Source organism: Eptatretus burgeri, chromosome 2 (assembly GCF_056783735.1).
Source record: "Eptatretus burgeri isolate ZD-2024b chromosome 2, Ebu_testis_v1, whole genome shotgun sequence".
In the NCBI taxonomy this organism is placed as follows: domain Eukaryota; kingdom Metazoa; phylum Chordata; class Myxini; order Myxiniformes; family Myxinidae; genus Eptatretus; species Eptatretus burgeri.
The window spans coordinates 90,476,041-90,483,540 of record NC_140962.1 but is presented as its reverse complement, the minus strand read 5'-3'; the positions used below and the strand labels follow the sequence as shown (position 1 = coordinate 90,483,540).

Genomic DNA, 7,500 nt, shown 5'->3' with positions numbered 1-7,500 from the left:
GCTGAACTTCCCTTCCCCATAGGCCACGCCCACGCAACAACGTGTCTTGTCATTGGTTTGGTAAATAAATGGCCATAACTTTGGAAGCACTTGTCCGATTAATATCAAACCTTGAAAAGGCACTTCCCCAGGGCCCCAGCAATATATCTGGCAAGTTTCAATTAGATCGGACCAGCGGTTGTCGAGAAACAGCGGTCACAGACGCACGCACGCACGCACGCACGCACGCGCGCGCGCGCGCACGCACGCGCACACGCACACGCACACGCACACACACAGCTGGAATTATAGATAGATGAGTTCTGAAGCCCGCCCCCCATTCTTACTCAGCAACAATCTTTTGTGAGCTCCGACGCCCGCCTTTTTTTGAGAGTGCACGGGTCATCATGGAAACCATGCGCAAGTGCGACGGTGTGAGCTTGGGGCGGACTGCACCCGCGGAGATGGCCCAGAGATATAAAAACGAACGGGAGGTTCTGGTTCTGGGAGGAAAAATGTGAAAGAGGAGAAAAGCGGGAAAGAGAAAAAGCGAAAGAGGAGAAAAGCAGGAGCGAAGAAAGTGAGAAAGAAAGCGAGGCGAAAGAAAGCAGGGCAAAAGAAAGCCAGGGAGGAGAAGAAAACGAGAAGTAAGCTTGAGAAGCGAGCAAGAAGCGGGTGTCTGACCAGCGCCAACAACGAGACAATTAGTCTTTGCCAGTGCTTGGGGAAGTGAGCATGTGGTGCGCATGTGGGTGTCTGACCAGCGCCAACGAGACAATTCGTCCTTCCCAGTGCTTCGGCAAGCGAGCGTGTGGTGCGCGTGTGGGTGTGAGCAGCGCCGTCAACAAGTGAGGCACGGGTCTGTCACCAACAACACCAGGGTCTAAACCCGCGACAGATAATCTCGGTGCCCTCCAGACGTCGAATGGCGTTCAAGGCTGTTCGCGAGAGGGTGCACGGCAAGGTTGGGTGCTGGCGACGGATGTGACACGTACGCACACATTTAAGGACTTTTGCACTTCACAGGCGACTACTTTCTGGTGAGCGAGACGATTCCTCCCTCCCCCTGAATGATCTGTTCGGTACCCATGTCTAATGTGTTGAGCTGGAAGTAAGTCAACCCCCGATAAGCATCTGCCCTTTGTCTCTTTCCTGGCATTTTGATTGATTTTGCTTTGAAATTCATTCTTTATTTACCTCAGAAAATAAAAAGTTATTTCCATTGACTAATTTTTTATTACTAAATCATTTGTCGATTTCTAACCTGTCCATGTTTGTCCTTTCCTTCCATTGGTCTAGCATTGCTCAAACCGAGATAGACTGGGAGGTAATTACCAGAGATTTGACCAAAAATCGTCGGCACGCACCAGCGGTTAAAACGCTCGGACGCCCTAATTAAAATCTTATCGATATAGCATTGGTGCTTTGCCGAGGGCGCGCTCCCCTCTCAGGTAACCATGTAACCTCTAGTTAAACAGAATAATTTTACGGTGGATACTGGAACTCGTGGATGACAGGGTGGCATTCATGGTTTTAAAACAACCCACCGTACCGCAACGTTCATTGTGAGCGGTGGCCCCAGTTCCGGCTCTACCGAGGACAACTGGGGATTAATCCCCAAGTGACAAGCTGGTATCCATGGGCGCAACGATATATATATATATATATATATATATATATATATATATATATATATATATATATATATATATATATATATATATATATATATATATATATATATATATATATATATATTTACATATATACACACACATATACATAAAAAACATAAATGCGCATATATAAACATATATATATATATATACATATACTGTATATATACACATACTGTATATATACATACATATATATATATATATATATATATATATATATATATATATACTGTATATAAGCCTGGTGTTGGCGTAGTGGTTAGGATAGCGGCTTGGGATCCAAAAGGTCCTGAGTTCAAGCCCCGTTGGGCCACTGAATTAATACACCAGGAGGTTGACTCAGCCTGTCATCCTTCTGAGGTCGGCGAAGTGAGTACCAGTATACTGGGCCAGTGTATACCCCGGTTAAAATAGGTGTACCATATCCCTGTGTTGTAAGAGGCGACCAGGGTTGCGTCAGGAAGGGCATCTGGCGTAAAACATGTGCCAAATCACTATGCGGATCATAGGGATGATCCGCTGTGGCGACCCCGAACGGGAGCAGCCGAAAGAAGAAGAAGAAGATGTATGTATGTGTATATATATACCAAGTCGAAAACACCAGGGGGTTGACTCAGCCTGTCATCCTTCCGAGGTCGGCGAAATGAGTACCAGTTGTACTGGGCCCGGTGTATGCCCTGGTTCGAATAGGTGTACCTAATCCCTGTGTGTCGTAAGAGGCGACCAGGGTTGCGTCAGGAAGGGCATCCGGCGTAAAAACCAATGCCAAATCATTATGTGGACAACAAAACGAATTTCCATACCGGATCGGTCAAGGCCCGGGTTACCAACGACCGCGACCGGTACCGGTGGTCAGCAGGGTACCAGTGGAAATTGTGCTACTGCTGGGTGAAGGAGGAGAAGGAGAAGGGGAAGGCGAGTCCGGAGGCAGTGGGAGAGGGGGAAGGGTAGAAGTGTGCAGGTGAGAGTTGGAACTCTGAATGTTGGGACGATGACTGGCAAAGGGCGAGAGTTGGCTGATATGATGGAGAGAAGAAAGGTGGACATACTGTGTGTAGAAGAGACCAAGTGGATGGGGAGTAAGGCGAGGAGAATTGGAGGTTGTTTCAAACTGTTCTACCATGGTGTGGATGGGAGGAGAAATGGTGTCGGGGTAATCCTGAAGGAAGATTATGTCAAGAGGGTGTTGGAGGTGAGGAGAGTGTCTGACCAAGTGATGAGTGTGAAGTTGGAAATTGAAGGGGTGATGATGAATGTCATCAGCGCATATGCCCCACATATGGGGTGTGAGATGGAGTATAAAGAAGATTTCTGGAGTGAGTTAGATAAAGTGGTGGAGAGTGTATCCAAGGATGAAAGAGTGGTGATCACCTTCCCAAACCCAAACACGGCGGTGTGGGCGGTCCTTACTCGTGTAAGCATCGATTGGTGGTCTATAGGATGACTTTAGAGGTGAGGTTGAGGAAGAGAGTGAGGGCTGAACCAAGGACCAGATGGTGGAAGCTGAAGGAGGAAGACTGTTGCATGAAATTTAGGGAGGAGGTGAGACAGGTGTTGGATGGTGGTAAGGATGGGTGGGATGATTGGGTAACTACAGCAGAAGTGGTGAGGGAGATAGCGAGGAAGGTACTTGGTGTGACATCTGGACAGAGGAAGGAAGATAAGGAAACTTGGTGGTGGAACGAGGAAGTACAGGAAAGTATAAGGAAGAAGGGGTTGGCGAAAAAGAAGTGGGATAGTCAGAGAGATGAAGAAAGTAGGCAGGAGTACAAGGAGTGGTGGAAAAAGGCAAAAAGAGAGGTGGCAAAAGCCAAGGAAAAGGCATATGATGAGCTGTATGAGAAGTTGGATACAAAAGAAGGGGAAAAGGATTTATACCAATTGGCAAGACAGAGGGACTGAGCTGGGAAGGATGTGCTGCAGGTTAGGGTGATAAAGGACGCAAATGGGAATGTGCTGATGAGCGAGGAGAGTGTGTTGAGAAGGTGGATGGAGTACTTTGAGGAGCTGATGAATGAAGAAAATGAGAGAGAGAGAGAAGGTTGGAAGAGGTGGAGATAGTGAATCTGGAAGTGGGGTGGATCAGTAAGGATGAAGTGAGGACTGCTATGAAGAAGATGAAAAGTGGAAAGGCGGTTGGCCCAGATGGTATACCCGTGGAGGTATGGAAGTGCTTAGGAGAGATGGTAGTGGGGTTGTTAACCAGATTGTTTAATAAAGTCTTGGAAAGTGAGAGGATGCCGGAGGAGTGGAGATTAAGTGTACTGGTTCCGATTTTCAAGAACAAGGGTGATGTGCAGCGCTGTGGAAATTACAGAGGGATAAAGTTGTTAAGCCACACCATGAAGTTGTGGGAAAGAGTAGTGGAAGCTAGGTTGAGAGGAGAGGTGACGATCTGTGAGCAGCAATATGGGTTTATGCCAGGAAAGAGCACCACTGATGCGATGTTTGCTTTGAGAATGTTGATGGAGAAGTATAGGGAAGGCCAGAAGGAGTTCCATTGTGTGTTTGTGGATTTAGAGAAAGCTTATGATAGGGTGCCAAGAGAGGAGTTGTGGCATTGTATGAGGAAGTCGGGAGTGGTGGAGAAGTACGTGAGGATCGTGCAGGATATGTATGAGGACAGTGTGACAGCGGTGAGGTGTGAGGTAGGAATGACGGACCGGTTTAAGGTTAAAGTGGGATTGCACCAAGGATCGACTCTGAGCCCTTTCCTGTTTGCAATGGTGATGGACAGGTTGACGGACGAGATCAGACTGGAGTCTCCATGGACTATGATGTTCGAGGATGACATCATGATCTGCAGGGAGAGTAGGGAGCAGGCTGAGGCGAGCCCCGAGAGGTGGAGGTACGCACTGGAGAGAAGGGGAATGATAGTCAGTCGGAGTAAGACGGAGTACATGTGCGTAAATGAGAGGGAGGGTGGTGGTATGGTGTGGTTGCAAGGAGTTGATGTGGGGAAGGTGGATGGGTTTAAATACTTGGGATCAATTGTCCAAAGTAACGGAGAGTGTGGTCGAGAAGTGAAAAGGAGAGTGCAGGCAGGATGGAGTGGGTGGAGAAGAGTTGCAGGAGTGATTTGTGACAGAAGGGTAGCTGCAAGAGTGAAGGGGAAAGTATATAAGACGGTAGGGAGACCAGCTATGTTGTATGGTTTGGAGGCGGTGACGCTAACAAAAAGACAGGAAGCGGAGCTGGAGGTGGCAGAGTTAAAGATGCTGCGATTCTCGTTGGGAGTGACGAGGATGGACAGGATAAGGAATGAGTATATTAGAGGGACATCGCAGGTAGGACGGTTTGGAGACAAAGTGAGAGAGGCGAGATTGAGATGGTTTGGACATGTGCACAGGAGGAAAGCGGAGTATATCGGGAGAAGGATGCTGATGATGGAGCCGCCAGGTAGGAGGAGAAGAGGAAGGCCAAAGATGAGGTTCATGGATACAGTGAGGGCGGACATGCGGGTGGTTGGAGTGTCAATGGAAGATGTGGAGGATAGAGCGAAATGGAGAAGGTTGATCCGCTGTGTCGACCCCTAACGGGAGCTTGCCGAAAGAAGATATATATATATATATATATATATATATATATATATATATATATATATATATATATATATATATATATATACACATTTCCATATACACTTATATATACATATATCCATATATACTTATATACACATATATCCATATTTCCAGAAAAAACTTATATATACAAATATACATATATACTTATATATACATACATATATATATATATATATATATATATATATATATATATATATATACATATATATACATATATATATATATATATATATATATATATATATATGTACGCACGACGTGGCCAAAAGTATGTGGACACCTGCTCGTCCAACATCTCATTCCACAATCATGGACATTATTATCGAGTTGGTTCCCCCTTTGCTGCTACAACAGACTCTGCTATTCTGGGTAGGCTTTCCATTACATGTTGGAACATTGCTGTGGGGATTATCTTCCAATCAGCCACAAGAGCATTGGTGAGGTCAGGCACTGATGTTGGGCGATAAGGTCTGGCTTGCAGTCGGCATTCCCATTCATCCCAAAGGTGTTCGATGGGTTGAGGTCAGGGCTCTGTGCAGGCCAGTCAAGTTCTTCCACACTGATCTCGACAAACCATTTCTGTATGGACCTCGTTTTGTGCACAGGGGCATTGTCAGGCTGAGACAGGAAAGGGCCTTCCCCAAACTGTTGCCACAAAGTTGGAAACACAGAATCGTCTCGAATGTCATTGTATGCTGTCGCGTTAAGATTTCCCTTCACTGGAACTAAGAGGCTGAGTCTGAATGATGAAAAACAGCCCCAGACCATTATTCCTCATCCACCAAGCTTTACACTTGGCATTATGCATTCGGATTAGTGGCGTTCTCCTGGCATCCACCAAATCCAGATTCGTCCGTCAGACTGCCAGATGGTGAAGCGTGATTAATCACTCCAGAGAAAGCATTTCCACTGCTCCAGATTCCAATGGCAGTGAGCTTTACATGACTCCAGCCGATGCTTGGCATTGCGCATGGTGATCTTTGGCTTGTGTGCGGCTGCTTGGCCATTGAAACCCATTTCATGAAGCTCTCGACCAATAGTGCATGTGCTGATGTTGCGTCTGGAGTCAGTTTGGAACTTGGCAGTGTGTTGCAACCGCCGACAGACGATTTTTCCATGCTATGCGCTTCAGCACTCAGCGGTCCCATTTCGTGAACTTGTGTGGCCTACCACTTTTGCGGTTGAGCTGTTGTTGCTCCTACACGTTTCCACTTCACAATAACTGCACTTACTGTTGACCGGGGCAGCTCTAGCAGGGCAGAGAATTGATTAAATGACTTGTTGGAAAGGTGGCATCCTATGACGGTGCCACTTTGAAAGTCACTGAGCTCTTCAGTATGGCCCATTCTCCTATCAATGTTTGTCGATGGATATTGCATGGCTGTGTGTTTGATTTTATACACCCGTCAGCAATGGGTGTGGCTGAAATAGCCAAATACACTAATGAGAAGGGGTGTCCGTTTACTTTTGGCCATGTTGTGTGTGTGTGTGTGTGTGTGTGTGTGTGTGTGTGTGTGTGTGTGTGTGTGTGTGTGTGTGTGTGTATATATATATATATATATATATATATATATATATATATATATATATATATATATATATATATATATATATATTTGAGCAGGTTATGCCTTCACATTGCATAGCAACCGTGCTTTCCTATTGTCTCGGGTCGCTCACCTGCATTTGATTTTTCATTTATTTATATTTTTATTTATGGATGTTTTCGTATGATTCTGCGATTTTTCTCCCTGGTGTATCGGCTTCGACGTCCATCAGCACACAAAATTACCATGCTTCCCCATTGTCTCGGGTCACTTCGCTGCATTGTTTTCATTTATTTTTTCTTTTTTCACATAGAAAGAGCTATATATATATATATATATATATATATATATATATATATATATATATATATATATATATATACACACACACCCTTGAAAGTAAAAGTGAGTGAAAATAATCGAGATGATCATAGTATCTCACGGGAGTGATTTTATTTCTAACTAACACACACTGATATGATATTTAGGCTTTTAAGGAAGTAAATAACATAATTTGAAAACTATTTTGAAAATGAAGTTAATTATTTCACACATTTCTTGTGCATACATAACCATGAGTTGTATAACACGGAGGGGATAATCTGCCTTTCAAATGACACATTTCCCACATTTCAAAATTGTACTTTCACTCACAATTGAAGGTGCAACTTAAAAACCTTTCTTCTGAATGAAAGAATCCAAAAA

General features: G+C 44.8%; 1 protein-coding gene across 2 annotated transcripts in view; it reads right to left on the bottom strand.

Annotated features, from left to right (window-relative positions):
• LOC147032541 (uncharacterized) overlaps positions 1–7,500 on the bottom strand; it is a 38,062-nt gene that overhangs the window by 16,039 nt on the left and 14,523 nt on the right. The window lies entirely within an intron of this gene.